Below are 23,035 nucleotides of genomic sequence, written 5' to 3'. Positions count from 1 at the left end.
TTTCTTTTAAAAACATGATTCCAGGAAAAACAAACCATAATTTATGTTTTTAAAAACACTTCTCCCTCTGGAACTGTGAGGCCTTGTCTCTTTTTTAAAACCTCAAGCACATGAGTACTAGGTGCAAAACTAAATTGGCTCATCTCCCCCTAAATTGACTGGTTTCTGGATGATCATCCTCTCTGTGGGCACAAAGAGAATAAACAATCCTGACAGGAGAAAGGCTTCTAGCCAAGACTGTCAGGAAGCCTCTAGCAGTGAGACCTATCTAACAATAAGGATGGTGATCTGTTAACCTCTTTGGAAAAAAAAAAAATCCTCTAACATCTTTTGTGCCACTTAACACGCTAGTTAACAGTGAGATATTTAGGGGCCTTAAGGCCAGGCGGGGGGTGCAGACTGTGTCCTGGAGCTGGGACTCAGGTCATTAGTGCAAAGCCACAACTTTGTCAGACTCACCCGGATGGAGCTGGTACCATGGAGGAGACGGCCAGCATCACAAAGGAGGTGGGTACCTCTGCCCTTCAACCTCCCACCAGCACCCCCCATTGGCAAAATGCTCCCAGGATCCAGGTGTCCTTGTAATTGGGGAAACCCAGCCTGCGAGGGCCCCCGGGGAGGGGCAAGGAGAGGCAGAAACAGAGGCCCCAAAAGCCAGGCCTGACTTGCTGGTGCTTTATTACATCTGTGCTGCTGCTACCCTCCTCGTACAGGAGGAAGAGGTGCTGAGGGTCTTCCCAGGGATGAACGCAGAGCTGAGGCAGAGCCCATGTACCCTGCCAAGCACTCTGTCCTCTCTATACACTCTTACCACTTTCTCACACTCATACACTTACTTTACCTAAGCCGAGGTGTTCTTGGTGAAATAGGGACTCTTGCATCAGTTTAAAAATGGTCAACATTACCATGCATGCTGGAGGTGGTGTGGGAAAAAGGGAATCCTCCTGCATTGTTAGTGGGAATGTGATTGGTGCAGCCACTGTGGAGAACAGTACGGAGGTTCCTTAAACAAACTAAAAATAGAGCTACCATAGGATCCTTCAATCCCACTCCTGGGCAAATATCTGGCTTCAAAAAGACACATGCACCCCAGCGTTCACTGCGGCACTATTGACAGTAGCCAAGATGTGGAAGCAGCCTAAATATCCACTGTCAGATGAACGGATAAAGAAGACGTGGTACATACATAGAATGGAATAGTGAAAAGCGAAAAAGTGAAACCGTGTCTGACTCTTTGCGACCCCATGGACTGCAGCCTACCAGGATCCTCCATCCATGGGATTTTCCAGGCAAGAGTACTGGAGTGGGTTGCTATTTCCTTTCCCAAGGGATCTTCCCAGCCCAGGGATCGAACCTCGGTCTCCTGCATTGTAGGCAGACGCTTTACTGTCTGAGCCACCAGAATGGACTAGTACTCAGCCATGAAAAAGAATGAAATCATGTCATTTGCAGCAACATGGATGGACCTGAGATTATCATATGAAGTGAAGCAAGTCAGAAAGAGAAAGCCAAATACTATATGATACCACTTATATGTGGAATATAAAATATGACACAAATGAATTTATCCACAAAACAGAAACAGACTCAGAGAAGATGGACTTGTGGGTGCCAAGAGGGAGGGCCAGCGGGGGAGGGGTGGACTAGAAGCTTGGGGTCAGCAGACACAAACTATTACAAGCAGGATGGATAAACACCAGGGTCTCCTGTAGAGCACAGGGAACTATAATCAATATCCCCTGATAAAGCATAAAAGAAAAGAGTATTTAAAAACTGTATGTATGTGTAACAAAATCACTTTACTGTACAACAAAACTTGCAACATTGTAAAGCAAGTGCAGTTCAATACAATTCTTCTTTTAAAAGATGGCCAACATTTACATTAACTTCCACGTACCAAGTGCTACGTCAACTTTTTGCATGGGCTCCAGTTAATCTTCATAACAATCTTATCAAGACTATTATCACCTCTTGAGCAATAGATCCACTGAGGCTCAGAGAGACAGGAGGCAGCACTTTGACCCCTGACCCGCCACATCCTGAATGCACTGGACTCAAATGCAGGCACAGTGCACCTCCAACAGCTTGGGGGTTTCCTGGGAAACAGTACCCAACCCTCTAGATCAGAAACTTGAAAAGCCAGTTTTTCCCTGAGCTTCCAGGAATGATTTCCTGGATGCTCCCTAGAGGCCAGGAGGAGGCAGTCTCCAAGGGCACCTCCCTTCTCCTGATTGCATCCCTGACACAGGGTAACTAGGAGGACAAGCTGCTTGCCAGATTTCGCTGCAGGTGGGCCTCTGGCCAGGCCACTGGGCCTCCAAGCCTCCATTTTCAGTCTGTCAAATGGCACAGCGCTAAGTATCACATAGGGTTCTAAGTAAGGCACACCACCGCTTCTGTGGTCCATTCCATGAAAACATCACCAGGAATTTGCTGTCAGAGGGGAACCCCACAGACGCCTGAGCGATGGGCAGTGGGCTCTCCCTGTTAGGGCTGGACATCCGGGGGCACCTCCTCTCTGCCCAGCTGGGTCTGGATTAGAGAGGTTCCCCGCTGCACTTCATAAAGCCAGAGTCTTCCTCTCTGCCATCCCTAGACCGTGCTCCTCTTCCCAGCGGTCGTGAGAAGTAGAGAGAGCAGGGGTTAAGGTCAGAGCAACAAACATGAGTCCTGGCTCTGCTGCAAGCAGCTGGGCGGCTGCCGGCTGGCTCCACGACCTCTGGAGTCTTGGTTTAGCCCCTTGTAATCGGGCAGCGAGATGCTGCAGGCACAGGACACTGCCATTCTCAGACTCAGAATGCTGGCTGGGTCTGGCATTTATGCATCCTTATGTTAGGAAAGCAGCAGGTCAGATCATCACGGGGTCAGACAGAGCGCCAGGGAAGCAGGAAAGAAATGGAGGGTGAGGAGAAAGCATGCCCGCCCTGGATGCAGATCAAACCTAGAGAGGAAAGCCTCGCTCCTCTAACATAAGAATCTTGCATCTGTTTCTGATTCAGTCCCTACTTAGTGAACAGTCCCCATCTTAGTATTTTCCTGGCCAGAAACTCTTTATGAGAAGGAGCCACAAAGAAATTTACAGCACGATTTTCAATCTTACTCTCATGGGAAGATACTGATTCCACTCACACTCTTGCAGACGGGTTGGGATGGAATAGAAAGCTGGCTGGAAAACTCACAACTTAAGCAACTTCAAAAGTAGAGAATTATTGGTGACATTTAACCAGTTAGTAGTATTCTAATTTATCGCTTAGCTCAGACCATTCAAACAGCTGTCATCAGGGTATGTGTGTCGTTTAGTAGCCTCTTACCACTTATTTTCCCCGTAAGCCTAATGACACTGTGTGTAATTACATTAATATCGTGCACATATGCACCTTATCAATACCTGCCGATTTCAAAGGGTCACATCCCACATTAATTGCAGGTTGTTGTGAACAGTGCTGTGGGGAAAGCAGCCATGAGCTACCCACCACAGGGCCAAGCACTTCTCCCCTGTTGAATCTGTCCCTCAAAGATACTCATTCCCAATGGGATTCAAAAGTGTGAGTTTTACAGTTCTTTGGCATGATGCCAAATTTCTTTCCAGAAAAACTAGAATAAAAAAAAATGTCACCCATCAGGCTTGGTAGGCATGAACACGCCATTCCTGCTAGCTTTTAAAATAAAGTTTAAAGTTTTCAAATTTAAGCATCAAATTAACCTAAAAATTTTTATCATTTTCACTCCTGTGTACCCTTCTAGGATATCCACATAAGAACCATCAGTCATTTTAATCTGAACTTTCCTCTTCTGTTTCCATTTTAATTTAGTGTCAGACTAGACCTCCTCCCCCTTCACTTTTTTCCTTATTTTTTTCTCAATCCCTCACCCTGCCCCCTTCTCTTATTCTCTTGGAGTCACATTAATAATTGATAAAAGGTCACAACCTTCTGCCTTTTTTATAGACTTGAGACGATGTTCTAGCTGGCTGCTTATTTTCATAACAGGCAGGACGCCCTGTGACTAAAATACATATTGACTTCCCAGCTAGAATAAACACCTGCCACCTGCCACTGTGCATGTAGGCAGTATCTCTGGCACAAGCTTTACGAAGTCCCCACTGTCTTCCACAGATTGGGTCAGGAGTAAACGCTGACTTTCTAAATTCACTGTGCACACTCACTCCTTGGGCATGGGGGCAGGTCTGCCACCGCATCGCTCAGAAGCCTGCAACTGAGGGTCCCCCCACGTCGAATCCTGGGAACGCTTGCCACTTAGTGGCTACATCCTATGTCCCAAGAAAACAAAGGAATCGGTGTTGCCTGGCCTTCTGCTGAGCTCGTTGGACGCCTCACCTCATCACGCTCTCAGCACCCCGGCCAGTACTAACACTGCCACCTTGCTAGGGCTCTGAAGGGCGGATGCTTTTGCCGAGGCCACAGAGCTGGTGACAGGAGCAGCTGGGCTGGCATTTCTGACCCTGAAGCCAGCCTCCTCCTGACCCCTGAGGCCAGAGAGCCACACACACACCCGGGCTTTCTGCCACGAGTCAGAGTGCCCATCCCTAGGGGCTCCCACCTGAGCTGGCGAGGCAGGCCAGTGTGGTCGGGGTCCTGCCTGGTCACCAGAAGACGCTCCAGGTCAGGGCACTGGCCCCATCCTGCGCTGGTCCCAACACCACAGAAACAGGCAGAGGCTGAACGACCCGGCAGAAGCACTTGCCCCCACAGCTCCTCCAAACCCTGACAAATGCCCAGTGGTGACCGTCCATGGCCTGCGGTAGCCCTGCACCTCTACCCTAAATCTCCACAGCAGCTCCGCAAGGCAGCAAAATTATCCCCACTCTCGAGATGAGGAGAAGGGCTCAGGGAAGCAGGTGGCTGGACTAAGCCCCTCAGCTCATCAGCGGTTTCACACGTGGTCTGTGAGCTCAGAAGGCCATCCAATGCCCTTTGGCCTGGGGTCCCCCACACCCCTCACTTACAGGGAACCTCGCTGCATGCAGAGCACAGGGGGACTTTAACCTTTCCTCTGAGGCCGTGTGCCCCTCACTGTCCTCCTGAGCCCCGAGCGTCCTCCTCCAGAAATGCTGAAGAGATCCGACAGACTGAGGACAGCTTTTCTGAAATATGGAGGGAGTCAAATTCTCCTGCAGTCTCTCCCCAAACTTGCTACCAGACTCAGATGATGAGTCAACAGAGTAAGACCTTCAGAATAAACATCATGAAGAGGGGAAAGTGTAAATAAACTGCCCAGCTATTTATTTGAATTCGTGGAGGTTTAAGGAAATGGCAACCCTCTCCAGTACTCTTGCCTGGAGAAGCCCATGGACCGAGGAGCCTGGTGGGCTAAAGTCTATGTGATTGCAAAGAGTCAGACACAACTGAGTGGCTAAAACTTTCACAAAGGGATTTTGTTTTATTTTCATCATTGTAAGCAAACCGCCAGCCCACCTGCCATGGACCTGGGAGAGACAGAGAGGCTGCTGTGAATGTCACAATTTTTTTCAGGAAACACCCAGATTCTCCTCATCTTGCCTATGTCTTAACCATTCCAGGGTGACCATTGTCCTGGCTGCTTTTTATGTGGCAATGGTCCCCTCTGTTTTTGGTTCTGTCTCAGCAGAAAAACACTGCTATTTAAATAAGAAATCAACTGTAAAGACCCACCTCTTGGAGCCTGTGAAAGAAATAGGATGAAGGGGAAAAGGCAAGTCGCCTGCTTGAATTTCCCTTGAAAATGGGAGAAAATAACATACCCTGAGCAGATGGTTCCCTCACCAGCATTAGCATCCCCCCATTTTCCCACCTGCGTTTACTTACTTGCCTATTAGTAATATAGATCACATTAATGACCACCTACTGTGTACTTAGCCCTTTGTAAACATCGGACTCAATTGATTTTTACAAGCATCGTGCGGGAGGATGCCCTTCACAGCGGAGGACGAGAGGGGCCCATATTCTCCCCGGGTCTCCATCTCCTGGCCTCTGTGCACTTCAGATGCACCACGAACCAGCCTGAGAAATAATTTCTACTCCCTCTGTTCTGTTGCTCTTATGGCTCAGAGATCATGGGCTAAAAATTATCAGAAGTTTCTGATTCTTTATCTCACCTGTTGCTTAGACATGCCACACACAACAGCAGGGAACTTAGATTGGCACCAATCTTCTCAATAAGTTCCGGTAGCCTGCCACACCTGCACACAGCTGATGCACCCCTCCCAGCTGGCCAGAGGAGATCCACCCAGCTGCAATCAACAGGCGAACCTCCCATCCCCAGGGTCCCCAAAATTAAGGGGCCCCGGCTTCAGGAGCTGGCTTCCCCTCTGAGTCTGGTCCCCCCAGGCTATGAGGACAAAGAGCGGTACTCACAGGCAGCCCGAGGTGGTTGCTCTCTGTCTCTCCCTCTCCCTCTCCTCCTTGGTGACAGTTAAAAGGCACAGAGGATGGAATTGCCATTTATGTAGACAGAGTGTCCGCCTCCCCCAAGCCAATCAGAGCAGCTCGCTCTGATTATTTACTCCGCAGCATCTCCCCCACACCCCGCCCTCCTGCTCCCCACCCTCTGCAGGATGTGAGGGTCTCGCAGGGCAGAACAGGGACCAGGGACAGCGGAGCCTGCAGGGCCTGGGAGAGGGGAGGGCAAGAAGACAAGGAAAGGTGCTCAGGGTCCCAGGGCCCTCTATGGGACCCAGATCGGGGCCAGTTCTCCTGGAGTCTCTCCAGGCAACCTCTAATCAGCAAAGGCCCCTGGCTTTCCCAAGGGACAAAGAAAGGCCGGCCTGGGCAAGGCAAGTGAGAGGACTTGCCCTGCGTCAGAGCTGTACCTGCTTGGGGCCACCAGGACCCACTGTGCTGTGCAGGGGACTACCCTGGCCACAGGAGGCTGCAAGGGCCAAGCCCAGGAGCCCAGATGGAGAAACAGAGGAAGAGGCAGGCAAGGATTTGAATCCAGGTTCATCAGATTCAACGTCCTGTTCTTTTACCCCTGAAGCTGATCAGCATTCAAATCAGGGATTTCTTCAAACTCGGGCTTCCCATCTCATCCACCTCACTGCTCAGGCTGATCCAGGTCCCAAGGGCCTGGGTCACCTAGGCCAGAGCCCACCTAGGCCAGAGCCCACCTTGGCCGGAGCCCATGTAGGCCAGCAGGGCACCAGCTTCCCCTGCTCCCGCCATCCACTCTCTTACGGCACACATGCTCTGGCACACATACACACACGTATACTACATAGGGCACACATACAAATGCCATACACACAGGTACACACAGACAGCCATGTACACACACACCATCACAAACATATACACACGTGGCATGTGGTGCAGCCAGGAGCTGGGAACTCCGCACAGACCACAGACAGCCATTTCCCCTTGACTTTAATGACACAGCATCTGCTCAAAGGGGCATCTGCTTGCTGGGTTCCGAGCAGGCTGGGGCCAAGGCGGTGGGCGGGGCCAAGGCAGGGGCGGGGCCAAGGCAGGGCCGGTGGGCGGGTCGGAGGGCGGGGCCTGCAGGGACCCGGGCCGCTCCGCGCAGCTTCCTCCCCACCTCCGCCCTGCTCTGAGTGCAGGGATCAGACCTCAGGGTGCTGTGCCGACTGAGCTGGGAACCACCTCGCCAGGGGCCACAGAGGATCTGGTCTCCCGGCCCCGCTCTGTACGATTGGAGGCAGGGAAGGGAGGGGGAAAGCTGGACGGGATGGCTGGAAAGCTTGGCTCCAGCGGGAATCTGCACACGGTGCCCGCTGAGCCGGGAGCCTGGCCCAGCGCAGACTCTTGTGAATCCTGTATCACCGTGGAGGCTGAATGGAGGGATCCAGATGCGATGACCGACCTCTGCGAGAGGGCGCCGTGAGACCAGAGTGAAACCTCCTGTTTCAGAGTGACTGCAATAATACTATATTTAGCATTTTAAAAGTTTCTTGTATAGGCGGTTTTTTTTTTTTTTTTACACAGAATCACTCAGTCCCTCACAACTCCCATAAGAAGGTAAATATGATCGTCACCCCCGGTTTATAGATAAGGAAATGGAGGCCCAGAGAGGCTCAGAAATTTGTCCAGGGTCACACAGCTAGCACATGTGACCTAGCAGGGCTTCCTTCACCAGGCAGGCTGGGCACTGCCAGATGAGCTTGCTGCAGCCCAGGAGGGGATGCGGACGGTGAGTGAAGAAGCCGAGAGAAAGCCACGGTGGCCAGCTGTGACCAGGGCTAAGAAGCCAAGCCTGTGAGAAGGGAACCGCCCAGAAGGGAGCCCCAGCATGGGGCCTGACTGCTCTTGGAGGGCATTTCCAGTCACTGAAGTCTTTGAGGCTGAGAAACGTTGTTCCTGGGGGTTTAAATGTTCCACCAACTGTTGCTTGGAGAGTAAATTGTAGGGAAGAGAATAAATAGATATGAATTGATTTGGAAGGTAGAAACAAGAATATTTGACTCAGTGGACATCCGTTTGAGTAAACTCCAGGAGGTGGTGAAGGGCAGGGAAGCCTGGCGTGCTGCAGTCCATGGGGTCGCAAAGAGTCGGACACAACTGAGCGACTGAACAGCAACAAGAAGCAAGAAGAGGTGACGTTTCCTGAAGATGCAGCGCAGGCTTGAGACCTCAGGCCCCAGGTCTGAGCTTGGACCTGCTTCTCACCCTGCTGGTAACCTGGGTGGCTTCTTCCCCGTCCCAGGGACAGTGACAAGCTCTGACTCAGTCAGGAACAGGACACTAGGAATGGCCGTAACAAAATCCGACAAAAGGTGTGCAAGACTTGTATGAAGAGACAAAAAAGCTCATAGGAGGACACTCAAGAAGACCTAAATAAGTGGAAATACATGGCCGTTCACCGGTAAGAACACTCCCCATTGTAAATATTTCCACTTTACTTAAACTGATTAACAAATTCAATGGCACTTTCATCAAAATCCCACCCAGATACTTGAGTCTAAAATATGAACGGAAAAGCATAAGCCTGAGAATGACCAGCATGTTCTTGCTCTGCTCTTATCAAGGCAGCTGAAGCTGCAGAACTGTAACAGTTTTGATATGAGCATGGGCGTCTGGCAAAGCTAGCAGAAGAGAGAGCCCAGGAAAACATGCCACAAACATTTAGAAAATAAGCTTGTGGAATTGCAAATCAATAGAGTAAGGTGAGACTATTAAATGGTTCTAGAACAACTGGTTGGCTGCTTGGAAAAAAAAAGAAATTGAATCCGTTTCTCACTCTATACACAAAAATAAATTCCTGATAGATTAAATTCTTAACCGTTAAAGGCAAACTTCTTAGGGCAATAGAGAAAAATAGACATATTTTTATGAATGTAGAAGAAAAATATTTCTTAAATGGTTTCCTTAATCAGCTAACCATAAAACCCTGACAAATTTGATCATGTTACTGTTAAAAATATCTGTTCTTCTAACTACATAACTAGGAAGACAACCTGTAGAGTGGAGGAAAGGATTTGAAATGCGTATCACTAGTGATGGGTTTAGAAATATTCATTTAAAAATAACTTTTCAGTGAAAGAACACAATTCAGTAGAAACACAAGCATTTATCCAAAATGGAAACAAAATATCTCGTAAATATGTGAAAAAGTGATTTTTCTTGGTCATAATCCAAGAAAATAGCTGTTTATTGCCAACATATGGAATTGCAATTGATTTTGTGTCTGACTTTTTTTCTGAATATTCTCAGAATTTTCAATAATTTCTTGATTCAGGTGGATTTCGATGTAATCAGTTGTATCATCTGTGAATTGTGAAAATGTTCTTTCTAGTTCGGTTACATATTTGTTTTTCTTGTCTCATTGCACTGTCCTGGACTGCACTGTCCCACATCAGAGATATGAACCATATCTGGCTACTGAGCTCTTGAAGTGCAGCCAGTGCTCCTGCGGAAATGAATGCTTCTGCTAACGTTATTTAATAATTTAAATTTAAATCTAAAAACTGAAGCAATGTGGAAATTTTCCCCACTACACAATTTGAATGCAGGGCTACGTTTCACTTTGTTGTTTTAACTAAAATATCCTACTCTAGTGCACACATATTTTTAATTTTGCTAATGTGATTGCTAGAAAACTTAACTTCTAAAATTCTGTATGTGCCTGTCACTGTTCTAGGTAGGGCCTTTGAGGCAGTATTAATAGAGGCAATGGTGGTGAACATCTCATCTCATTGACTTTAAAAGGACCACTTCTAACATTGCACTATTCACACCCAGGTTTTACCAGACAGTCTTTTTTTTTTAATTTTTGTTGGCCACACTGCATGGAAGGATATTGTTCCACAACCAGGGACTGAACCTGTTCCCCTGCATTTGAAGTGTGGAGGCTTAACCACTGGACTGCCAGGGAAGTCCCTGGATATTCTTTATTAGATGATTTCTTCTATTCCTATTTTAAAAATAAATAGATGTTTAATTTTATCAAAATATTTTCTGCACCAAAAGTAAAAGATCTTATGGTTTTCTGGCTCTGAATTGTTAAGTGATGAGTCACATTAATAAATTTTCTAATTTTAAACATCTTTTTATTCTTGGGATAAAGCTGTGCTGCATTAACTTTTGTAGAGAATTTTTTCTCTACTTTTAGTGTCAGATTCTGTGGTCTCACAGACTGACCTGAAGGTAATTTCTTCTTTCTTGATTCTCTGAAACAGTCATATAATTTTGAAATTTGAAATTTTGCAATCACTAAAAGAGTGTACGAAACCATTCATAAAATCATTTGCCCCTCCCCTTCGTTTCTGAGGACATATTTTTAATGTCAATTTATTTTTATTATACGACTCTTCAGGATTTCTATTTCTCCATGAACCCAATTTGATATTATTTCATTAGTTTTTTAGATTTAATGACAAGAATTCTTTTTTATGAAACAGTCATTAGCTTTTTAGTTTGTTGGATTTATAATTATATCCCCTTTTATTATTGTATTATTTATCTACTCCTGTCTCTTTTTGTCTTTAGCTGATATTACCAAAACTGTGCCTATTGTACTAGTTAAAAAAAAAAAAAAAGAAAAACCCTTGGGCTTTGTTGATCCTCTTTCGTTTACATTTATTTGTTTTTCACTATTTATCTCCTTTCTCTTTATTATTGCCTGCATGAAGTGATCTTTATCTTGTTGTTCTTTTCCTAACTTCTTTAGTTGAGGGATTACCTCATTATTTTTTTGGCCTTTTTACTTTCTAATAGAAGCATTTAAAGCTATTTGCTTTCTTCTATGTGCTGCTTTCAATACGTAGTTCAAGTTTTAAAATTAGTATATTTCCTTATCACTTATTTCCAGTTCAGTTCAGTTCAGTCGCTCAGTCGTGTCTGACTCTTTGTGACCCCATGAATCGCAGCACGCCAGGCCTCGCTGTCCATCACCAACTCCCAGAGTTTACTCAAACTCATGTCCATTGAGTCGGTGATGCCATCCAGCCATCTCATCCTCTGTCATCCCCTTCTCCTCCTGCCCCCAATCCCTCCCAGCATCAGGGCCTTTTCCAATGAGTCAACTCTTTGCATGAGGTGGCCAAAGTATTGGAGTATCAGCTTCAGCATCAGTTCTTCCAATGAACACCCAGGACTGATCTCCTTTAGAATGGACTGGTTGGATCTCCTTGCAGTCCAAGGGACTCTCAAGAGTCTTCTCCAACACCACAGTTCAAAGGCATCAATTCTTTGGTGCTCAGCTTTCTTCACAGTCCAACTTTGACATCCATACATGACCACTGGAAAAACCATAGCCTTGACTAGATGGACCTTTTGTTGGCAAAGTAATGTCTCTGCCTTTGAATATGCTATCTAGGTTGGTCATAACTTTCCTTCCAAAGAGTGTCTTTTAATTTCATGGCTGCAATCACCATCTGCAGTGATTTTGGAGCCCCCCAAAATGAAGTCTGACACTGTTTCCACTGTTTCCCAGTCTAGTTCCCATGAAGTGATGGGACCAGATGCCATGATCTTCGTTATCTGAATGTTGAGCTTTAAGCCAACTTTTTCGCTCTCCTCTTTCACTTTCATCAAGAGGCTTTTTAGTTCCTCTTCATTTTCTGCTGTAAGGGCGGTGTGACCTGCATATCTGAGGTTACTGATATTTCTCCCAGCAATCTTGATTCCAGCTTGTGCCTCTACCAGCCCAGAATTTCTCATGATGTACTCTGCATATAAGTTAAATAAGCAGGGTGACGTACTCCTTTTCCTATTTGGAACCAGTCTATTGAGCATGTTCAGTTCTAACTGTTGCTTCCTGACCTGCATATAGGTTTCTCAGGCAGCAGGTCAGGTGGTCTGGTATTTCCATCTCTTAAAGAATTTTCCACCATTTATTGTGATCCCACACAGTCAAAGGCTTTGCCATAGTCAATAAAGCAGAAATAGATGTTTTTCTGGAACTTTTTTGCTTTTTCAATGATCCAGCGGATGTTGGCAATTTGATCTCTGGTTCCTCTGCCTTTTCTAAAACCAGCTGGAACATCTGGAAGTTCACGGTTCACGTATTGCTGAAGCCTGGCTTGGAGAATTTTGAACATTACTAGTGTTCGAGATGAGTGCAATTGTGAGGTAGTTTGAGCATTCTTTGGCATTGCCTTTCTTTGGAATTGGAATGAAAACTGACCTTTTCCAGTCCTATGGCCACTGCTGAGTTTCCAAATTTGCTGGCATATTGAGTGCAGCACTTTCACAGCATCATCTTTCAGGATTTGAAATAGCTCACCTGGAATTCCATCACCTCCACTAGCTTTGTTGGTAGTGATGCTTTCTAAGGCCCACTTGACTTCACATTCCAGGATGTCTGGCTCTACGTGGGTGATCACACCACCATGATTATCTGGGTCATGAAGATCGTTGTTGTACAGTTCTTCGGTGTGTTCTTGCCACCTCTTCTTAATATCTTCTGCTTCTGTGAGGTCCATACCATTTCTGTCCTTTATCAAGCCCATCTTTGCATGAAATGTTCTCTTGGTATCTCTAATTTTCTTGAAGTGATCTCTAGTCTTTCCCATTCCATTGTTCTCCTCTATTTCTTTGCATTGTTTGCTGAGGAAGGCTTTCTTGTCTCTCCTTGCTATTCTTTGGAACTCTGCATTCAGATGCTTAGATCTTTCCTTTTCTCCTTTGCTTTTCACTTCTCTTCTTTTCACAGCTATTTGTAAGGCCTCCCCAGACAGCCATTTTGCTTTTTTGCATTTCTTTGTCTTGGGGTTGGTCTTGACCCCTGTCTCTTGTACAATGTCACGAACCTCATTCCATAGTTCATCAGGCACTCTGTCTGTCAGATCTAGTCCCTTAAATCTATTTCTCACTTCCACTGTATAATCATAAGGAATTTGATTTAGGTCATACCTGAATGGTCTAGTGGTTTTCCCTACTTTCTTCAATTTAAGTCTCAGTTCAGTTCAGTCGCTCAGTCGTGTCCGACTCTTTGTGACCTCATGAATCGCAGCATGCCAGGCCCCCCTGTCCATCACCAACTCCCGGAGTTCACTCAGACTCACGTCCATCGAGTCAGTGATGGCATCCAGCCATCTCATCCTCTGTCGTCCCCTTTTCCTCCTGCCCCCAATCCCTCCCAGCATCAGAGTCTTTTCCAATGAGTCAACTCTTCGCATGAGGTGGCCAAAGTACTGGAGTTTCAGCTTCACCATCATTCCTTCCAAAGAAACCCCAGGGCTGATCTCCTTCAGAATGGACTGGTTGGATCTCCTTGCAGTCCAAGGGACTCTCAAGAGTCTTCTCCAACAACACAGTTCAAAAGCATCAATTCTTTGGCACTCTGCCTTCTTCACAGTCCAACTCTCACATCCATACATGACCACTGGAAAAACCATAGCCTTGACTAGACGGACCTTTGTTGGCAAAGTAATGTCTCTGCTTTTGAATAGGCTGTCTATGTTGGTCATAACTTTTCTTCCAAGGAGTAAGCGTCTTTTAATTTCATGGCTGCAGTCACCATCTGCAGTGATTTTGGAGCCCAAAAAAATTAAGTCTGACACTGTTTCCAGTTTCCCCATCTATTTCCCATGAAGTGATGGGACCAGATGCCATGATCTTCGTTTTCTGAATGTTGAGCTTTAAGCCAACTTTTTCACTCTCCTCTATTACTTTCGTCAAGAGGCTTTTTAGTTCCTCTTCACTTTCTGTCATAAGGGTGGTGTCATCTGCATATCTGAGGTTATTGATATTTCTCCCGGCAATCTTGATTCCAGCTGGTACTTCTTCCAGGCCAGCGTTTCTCATGATGTACTCTGCATATAAGTTAAATAAGCAGGGTGACAATATACAGTCTAAATTTAGACAATTTAAGTCTAAATTTGGCAATAAGGAGTTCACGATCTGAGCCACAGTCAGCTCCTGGTCTTGCTTTTGCTGACTGTATAGAGCTTCTCCATCTTTGGCTGAAAAGAATATAATCAATCTGATTTCGGTGTTGACCATCTGGTGATGTCCATGTGTAGAGTCTTCTCTTGTGTTGTTGGAAGAAGATGTTTGCTATGACCAGTGCGTTCTCTTGGCAAAACTCTATTAGTCTTTGCCCTGCTTCGTTCCGTATTCTAAGGGCAAATTTGCCTGTTACTCCAGGTGTTTCTTGACTTCTCACTTTTGCATTCCAGTCCCCTATAATGAAAAGGACATCTTTTTGGGGTGTTAGTTCTAAAAGGTCTTGTAGGTCTTCATAGAACCGTTCAACTTCAGCTTCTTCGGCGCTACTGGTTGGGGCACAGACTTAGATTACAGTGATATTGAATGGTTTGCCTTGGAAACGAACAGAGATTATTCTGTCGTTTTTGAGATTGCATTCAAGTACTGCATTTCAGACTCTTTTGTTGACCATGATGGCTACTCCATTTCTTCTAAGGGATTCCTGCCCGCAGTAGTCATCTGAGTTAAGTTTACCCATTCCAGTCCATTTTAGTTTGCTGATTCTTAGAATGTCGACATTCACTCTTGCCTTCTCCTGTTTGACCACTTCCAGTTTGCCTTGATTCATGGACCTGACATTCCAGGTTCCTATGCAATATTGCTCTTTACAGCATCAGACTTTGTTTCTACCACCAGTCACATCCACAGCTGGGTATTGTTTTTGCTTTGGCTCCATCCCTTCATTCTTTCTGGAGTTATTTCTCCAATGATCTCCAGTAGCATACTGGGCACCTACTGACCTGGGAATTTCCTCTTTCAATATCCTATCATTTTGCCTTCTCATACTGTTCATGGGGTTCTCAAGGCAAGAATACTGAAGTGGTTTGCCATTCCCTTCTCCAGTGGACCACATTCTGTCAGACCTCTCCACAATGACCTGTCCATCTTGGGTGGCCCCACATGGCATGGCTTATTTTCATTGAGTTAGACAAGGCTGGTCCATGTGATCAGTTTGACTAGTTTTCTGTGATTATGGTTTCAGTGTGTCTGCCCTCTGATGCCCTCTCGCAACACCTACTGTCTTACTTGGGTTTCTCTTACCTTGGACGAAGGGTATCTCCTCACAGCTGCCCCTCCTGACCTTGAACGTGGAGTACCTCCTCTCGGCTACTTATTTCCAAGCATTATTTAATTTTTGTTACATTTTAAATTTGAATCGTGAGTTAAATAGTACCTTCCCCCAAATTTTCAGACATGCACAGCAATTTTTACTTATTTTTTTCTTTAGTTGTAATTTAGTTAACTTAATTGAACTGTGATTGGAAAGCAACTGGTATTTTAGCAATTCTCTGACCAACACTGAAACTTGCCTTACAGACTGCTATGAATACATCCTGAATTTTTATAAACATTTCATGTACTCTTGAGAAGAAAGTGTGTTTTCTAATATTGGGTGGAGGGTTAGTCTAATCATTGGGTAGACAGTACATCCAATAAGCCAAGACTGTTACTTGCTGACATATTTTAAATCTTTACTAATGTTCTTTTTAGCTTGTTCTATCGTCCAACTCACTGTCATTGCTGAAGATGTGTTGAAATCTGTTATGGTGGTGAATTTGCTGGTTTCTCCCCATAGTTGTGCCAAAATTTGCTTAATATATTTAAGACTTTTCCATTAGGTCTACGTGTGTTTAGAACTATATTACTTCTTGGTGGACTGAACCTTTTATCATTTTATAAAGTCATGCTACTTAATAGATTACTTAATAGATTAATGTTAATGACCTTGTCGTAGAGTGAACTACCCCTGTTCTTCCTCAGTCATCGGAGGCCCAGGTGCAGTGAAACTCAGGGCTTTATTTCTTTATGCATCATTTAGTAATTTTTAAAAGTCTTAAAGTTATGATTTAAATTTTAAGCAGCACCAACATTTTCCTGGTTTCAGAATGTCATCAATCCACTCTGAGTGAAGTTCTCTGGGGCATGTCTGTCCCAAGCCTTCATACAAGTGAGCCCAAAGGGCAGGGGTGAACTCCTTCAGATCTGTCATCTGGCCCCATCACAAGGGATCGCTAGGCTGATGGAGAGCATCCTGAGGTCCTCAGAAGATGGCCTTCAGGACCTCTCCTAAGAGATCCTCAAGGACTGGGAGCATGGGGCCCCCTAGGCCAGGTACGGGGAGACTTCCCAAGAAGACCATGCCCATGTGTCCTCACCCACTTTGGAGCCCGGAGCCTCCCACTTCTTGTTCAGCCCTGCACGTTCCACCTCCCAGCTGTGCCCTGAATTTCCTCCTCCCACTTTTTCCATTCCCACCACAACCCCTCAACAGCCCCGCATCTCCCATCCAGAACCTCCAGACCATGCTCCTTGGTCTCTAAGCAGCTCCTATTAACTCTTCCTGGGGTGCTGACTACAAGCCCCAGGCTTTGTAGGTACTTTCAAAAGGCACCACTTTCCCAGAGTAGCAAGACAGAAAGCTTCAGATGGTACAGGAAAGGGCTTGGCCCCAGTCCTCGGTCATGAGTTCTGAGGTCTTGGACCATGTCTCTCACTTCCTCGGTCTCAGTTTTCTCCCTTGTGAAATGAGGATATGACTGGGGACCAAGTATGTGACTCTCAGCACACACAAACACCCAGAAGTTGTTGTTTTAACTCCAGCTGGATGGAGAAGCAAAGGTTTCTCCTCCAGAATTGTATCTTCCGATGGGATTATAGTGAGCCTGCTAGGTGGGAAGGGAAGATTCTTCAGTTCTCTCAAATCCCACTGCACAGTTAGTTTCTGAATCTGCCCCTGAGGAGACTACAGCACATGCCACAAAGGGACAGCCTTGCAGAGTCACAGTTGTTAGAAATGTAAGGGAAGCGTTAATATTTACTCAGCATCTCCGATATGCCGAGTGTTTCCCATGCATTATGAGAATCAGTGCTCCTCCACACCTGACAAGGTAGGGACAGTTAAAATCACCATTTTAGAGAAGAAGAGACAGGGCTCGGAGCCCCAGACCCCATGGGTGGCACGCAGCAGAGAGCAGAGGAGTCCATGTGTGTCCTGTGCTCACTGTCAGCGGCCTTCCAGAGGTGGCACCCCGCGTCTGCCTCATCACACAGGTGGGCGCATGCCCCCGTGAGCACCAGCAATGTCAGCACAGCACCCCCAGGCTCACGCTGCCCCTGTGAGCTCCAGTTTCCCAAGCCAGCTGAGCTTTACGCCAAAGCCCAGCAGTGGGGCGGCAGAGTAAAGCCACAGGGCTTGCCATTTCCAACAGTTGTAATCAAGTTAGAAAGCAGGACTTACTTGCTGGGAATTCTGGCCCTGTTGGGTCTCCACTCCTGTCTGAGACTTGCCAGCTTTGGGGGTTGGGGAGAACATGCAGGAGCAGCTGGGGAGCTGGGCTGAAGCCCTGCAGTCTTCTCACTGCTTCAGATCCACGAGCCCTTGCCTTTTCAGAGTCATACGCTGGTTAAACATTAATTTCTCATAGTGATAAAGGTCAAGGAAATCTTGAGAAATCTCTGGGGAACTTGGGAAACGATTCTTCACTCAGAATATATACACATTTACTTCTGTCTCCTTTTAGTATTTTATCATTTTAGATATTTATCTTTAGAACTTTCCTCCATCTGAAATTTATTTTAAGGTAAGTCATAGGATAAAGTTCTGATTTGTTTTTTCCCCCATAGAGTAAGCTAATCCTTCCAACATGATTTTTGAAAAATATTTCTGTTTCTTGAGCTTGTTGTTTTGGTCCCGTGAAATTGTTGTTTCATTTCTGTGCCAGGGCTACAGTGTGTAAACTTTGCCTCTTTCCTTTTTAAAATATTTTTGTTATTTTTAATTTTTTTAATTGGAGTATAGTTGATTTACAATGTTGGGTTAATTTCAGGCATATATACAAACGCATCACTTTCTGGTGCCTTTGGGTTCTTGGAAGGCAAGAAATCCCTTATCATTTTTCTTAAAAAAGAATCCTGGCTGCTTTCATATATATTTCTTTCAAGAGGAACTTTAAAATCATTTAAAAATGTTCCTACATTCAAATATTTTGCTGAGGTCTGTGTTGCAAGCACGCTGATGGAGTTAAATAGTGAGGCTCTGACCTTTGGGAAGGGAGTTTTCCCTTCTATAGCCCCATCATCTCACTCCAGGGACATTCTTGTCTTAGTTTGGGTTCGTCCAAAGCTGCCGTAAGACACAGACTGGAGTGCAAGTTGTTTATTTTGTTAGTTGTTGTTTTGTTAGGCAGCACCGGGCACATTTCCAAGCCACTTACCCCTGTGGTGGCCAGGTGGGCAGGGCCCACACCGCAGAACCGAAGGAGGTCGGACAGGCTGCCTGCCTGTCAAGGCTGGTAATCCCCCTGCTCAGCCCTCACTCAGGCACGGCAAGCTCTGGTGCCGAGGGGCAGCCTTGGGCAGAGTCACCGGACCTGTCAGCTGTGTGCGCAAAAGTGATGAGTCATGGACAGCCTCTGCCAAGGCTCCTTAACTAAGTCCTGTGTCCACAGGTCAGTGTTGGAGGCTCACTGATGCGGGAGTGGGAATTCTAGGTACTTTTATTTACCATGTGGACTGGAACTTTTCTACAGAACACGTTTTCAACTGAATGCAGCTTGGAGTTAAAGAGTCCCTTCTGGTGTTGTCGTGTGTAGACCTCACTGGGGAGAGGTTTCTGGGTAGATCTTCCAGGCAGACGCAGTAAAGCTGCCCCCAGTCCATGATCTTAAGAAGACTTTTCCTCTCCCAGTGACAGTCATGCCTTGGTTACACTGAGCAACTCTCTACAGGGTCAAAGCCACATCATCTGGTCTGGAGACACCTGTGCATGCGCGCTAAGCTGCTTCAGCTGTGTCCAACTCTTTGTGACTCCGTGGACTATAGCCGACCACAATCCTCTGTCCATGGGATTCTTCAGGAAAGAATACTGGAGTGGGTTGCTGTGCCCTCCACCAGGGAATTTCCCGACCCAGAGAGCGAACGGGTGTCTCTTATAAGTCTCTTGCGTTGGCAGGTTCTTTACCACTAGCATCACCTGGGAAGCCCTGGAGACACGTGGAGGAACTTCAATATCCCTACTTAGTGGAGACCAGCAAGGGAGCCCTGGAGACTCCAGTGAAGCAGGCGGTGGAAAGCCAAGGGGCCACACTGATGATGACTATGACCCCAACTCTGACTCCCACCCCAACCTTGTAACCCTAAACACTTCAACCTGAATCCTAACTCTAACCGCAACCCTAAACAGACCTAAACCCTAACCCCTAACCCTTAACCCCTAAGCCCTCGTCCTAATCCCAGCCCGGACCCTGAGACTGAATCTGCAGAGGAGCAATATCCAAGGGATCAAATTTCTCAGAAAAGCCACTTTTCTTAGGAGTGGTTGACAATGTCAATTCCGTATTTTCTGCTGAGTGGAAGTTTTTAAATTTAATGAAGTCCAGCTTGCTTTCTACTTCTGTGGGTTGTGCCTTTGGTATGATAGCCAAAATGCCATCACGAACGCCTCTGTTCATCTAGGTCGTCTCTCATGTCATATTCTGGGAGTTTTGTAGTTTTGCATCCTACATCCAGGTCTGTGATCCATTTGGAGTTAGTTTTTGTGAAGGTGTGATGTCTGTGTCTAGATTTGTCTTTTGCTCGTGGGTGGCAGTTGTTTTAGCTCCGCTTGTTGGAAAGACTGTCTCTGCTCTGCTGTGTTGCCTTCGCTCTTGTGTCAGAGATGAGTTGATTGTCTTTGTGCGAGTCTGTTTCCAGGCTCTCTGTTCTGTTCCGTCGATCCACTTCTCTCTGCTTCCACACGGCTTTGGTTACTGCAGTTTCAGAGGAAGTCTGAGGTTGGGTGTGTCGGTCCTTCAACATGGTTCTTCTCCAATTCAGTGTTTTCCAATTCGCTGGGATTGAGCTATCATTGGATCATGAAACCGGTTTGGAGATTTCATGACCAGCATTTTAAAAGAGGAAAGCAAATAGAACAGAACAGAATAGGAAAGACAGGGCTTTGCACCTAACAAGGGAAACGGTGCTTCGTGAAATTTCTGTTCAATTACATATGCATGTCTGTGTGTGTGCACGCTGGGCCACTAGATGACAGCATTTCTTACCGTAGGTTATGATCAAAGACGACAGCTGGCACTGAGGGTAATTCTCTCTAGAGAAATAAAGGAGGCTGAGGTTTGTAAAATCTGCAAGTGAGGATTCAAGAGTAACCATAAAAGCTGGAGGAGGCAGCCTTTAATGGCAAACAGCTATTCCAGTACTTATTGTTCATTTCATTCAAAAAGTGGTGGGCTTATGTTCCTTAGCTATTTGTAGTTTTCTTCTGGGAATTTCAGGCTTCTATCTCCTGTATTATTTCAAGCTCGGAAGGGAGCAGGACTCAGCCTGGGAGGGGCCGGACCTCAGCAGGACCTGAGGGCAGGGGGGAGCCCCGGGTGGGGGCCGGTTGGCTCAGCTGAGCACAGACAGGGCTATGCGCTGCTCAGCTGCTCAAGCTAACTAGAGTTAGGCTAATACATTCCATTGGGCTTCAGCACATTCTTTTTTCTTTTGGCTGCATTGCCATGGCTTGCAAGATCTTACAGGATCCGAGTTCCCTGACTAGGAATCGAACCCTGGGCCCCAGGAGGGAAAGCACCATGTCCTAACTACTGGACCACTAGGGAATAACCTATCACATTGGCTTTTTCACCTCATTTGGGGGGGGGGGGGCAGATGTAGTGTTAGTGGCCCAATTGCAAAGGAGGAGGCGGGGGTAAAGGCCAGAAGAGGCTCCTGCTGGGTGCTCAGGCAGGCAAGAGAGAGGATGGTTCCGCCCCTCAGGAGGCTTTGATTTTGCCCAGTTACCCAGCCACAGATTCCCTGTGGATTCTGTACGATGTCATGCAGGCCGTTGCCAGCCTCTGTGAGTGACTCAGTGCGAAGAGAGTTGTGGGAAAGCACCAGAGGACCCCTGGTCGAGAGTCAAGAGGCCACGGGCCAGCCTCAGCTGTGCTGGGGCTGGCTGTGTACCCCCGGACAAGCCCCCTGAGTGGCGATCAGGCCAGTGTGCAGGGGTGGAGAGGGGGCACCATGGGGCTGCATGGCTTCCACCACGTGGGGCCTGTCAGTGGGTGAAGAGAATCTGGAGGTGCCTGAATCCCCAGTGGCCTTCCAGTTATGCCAGCTGTGTGCTCACTGGGTGCTCTCCAATACAGCTTCAGGCATTTTTGGATTTAATTCTAAGCCTTTCCCATCATTTTCTACCAAGATCACTATCATAGGAGTTGAAAACTCTGGTGGCTTGGAAGGGATGAAAACACAGTGAGTACGTGGACCCTAAAATCCCGAAGCTCATCGTAAGTTGGGGACGGTCCCACCCCCCTGTGCTGGCCAAATGCTTTTATCACCAAGTCAGAGATTTTAATCTGTAGGTTTAAGAGAGGCCTGAGGATGTGGAACACACAAGCCTGGCTCTTGGGGCAGCTTCTAGAATTCTCCTTCCCCGTGGGAGCTGCACCGAATCTTGCTGAGCTGGCACAGAGGCATGGCTCTGTCTCCCACCCAGCTTTCTGAGTCGGGACCCCGGGGAGTAAGACCAGGAATACACTTGCCCTGCATCATCTTGAAGGTGTCCATTCTGGAGAGGAAGTGTCAGAAACGCAGGTTTGGTACAGCTGTGTAGCCCACCATGGTTCAGCTGTCAACTCAGCAATGCAGCAGAAACCATTCAGAAACCATCGATGTTCTGAATGACCCTAGACTCTACCTCAGTCCTCTCAGAAAGTTCCGTGAAATATTTTATGTACAATAGAAGTAGTGCAATGACAAAATATTAATATAATTTCACTTTTTGTACAAAATAAAAAAAATGTTAGTCTCCTTCCTCCAATAAGAAATACACCAAGCATTGCATATTTTTGAATTTGGCTGGCTGGATGAATCCTCCACTATGCTTTAGAAAGTAGAGAATGTGCCCATCCACAGAAACTCCAACACTTTGTCCAGACTGGTTTTGAATTAATGTCAAAGTGTCAAGAATGATCCCTGGGTTCTGTGTAATCACCCCAGACAAAGCCATCTCCGAGAGGTCCCATGTGGCTCTTTCTTACCCCCCCAGAGACATGGCTGTCTTTTCAGATGCACAGCAATAACAGCCCTGCTTACATTTAGAGTCATGTGTAAACACATGCACTTTATATTTAGACATTAAAGCTGCACTCAGTCTGGGGAGATGCTCACAGTAGTGGCGATTATTTTGGGAAATACAAAAGGTAGAGTTTCTACCTCTGGTCACTCGATAGGCTGATGTCAAATTGGGAAGCATGCTTTTTCTCAGTGGAGTCATGTTGTGGGGGGCTAAGTGGACATCACTGAGTTTTGTACACAGTGTATGCCTATGATGTGAAACCATTCAATTATAAGTGGAAAGCAAAATGTACCCAAACAAACGGGAGACAGCGGATGGTGTCACCCTGCTCTGGCAAATGAGAAGTTAATATTGTCTTACCTACGGGGTGAGGCAGAGATGCCCCATGAATGCAGGTGCCTTTAGCCTTGGCCCTGGCTTCATTAATTCAGAACATCATCCAGACACAGAGAGACTGACTCTCAAGGGGACTGCCCCCTCCTTCCAACCATCCATTCCCACGTCTCTAATTTAGCCTCTCATTCCGGGTCCCGTAAGACCAGCCGTGTCCAGCAAGATTTCCTGTGATGGCAATGTCCTATCAATGCAC

At 46.5% G+C, this 23,035-nt stretch overlaps 1 protein-coding gene across 3 annotated transcripts in view; it reads right to left on the bottom strand.

Annotated features, from left to right (window-relative positions):
* The window catches only part of DDC (dopa decarboxylase), a 97,766-nt gene extending 80,012 nt beyond the window's left edge, over nucleotides 1-17,754 (bottom strand). For all 3 annotated transcript variants that reach the window (XM_068973482.1, XM_068973483.1, XM_068973484.1), the window contains exon 1: nucleotides 17,623-17,754. The gene's annotated coding sequence lies outside the window, so the exon portion shown is untranslated. The remainder of the gene's footprint in view (nucleotides 1-17,622) is intronic.
* Between the last annotated feature and the right edge of the window lie 5,281 nt (nucleotides 17,755-23,035).

The sequence above is a fragment of the Capricornis sumatraensis genome, chromosome 5 (genome assembly GCF_032405125.1).
Source record: "Capricornis sumatraensis isolate serow.1 chromosome 5, serow.2, whole genome shotgun sequence".
Classification (NCBI taxonomy): Eukaryota; Metazoa; Chordata; class Mammalia; order Artiodactyla; family Bovidae; genus Capricornis; species Capricornis sumatraensis.
The sequence above is the reverse complement of the archived record's forward strand: the minus strand, read 5'-3'. Positions and strand labels throughout refer to the sequence as shown.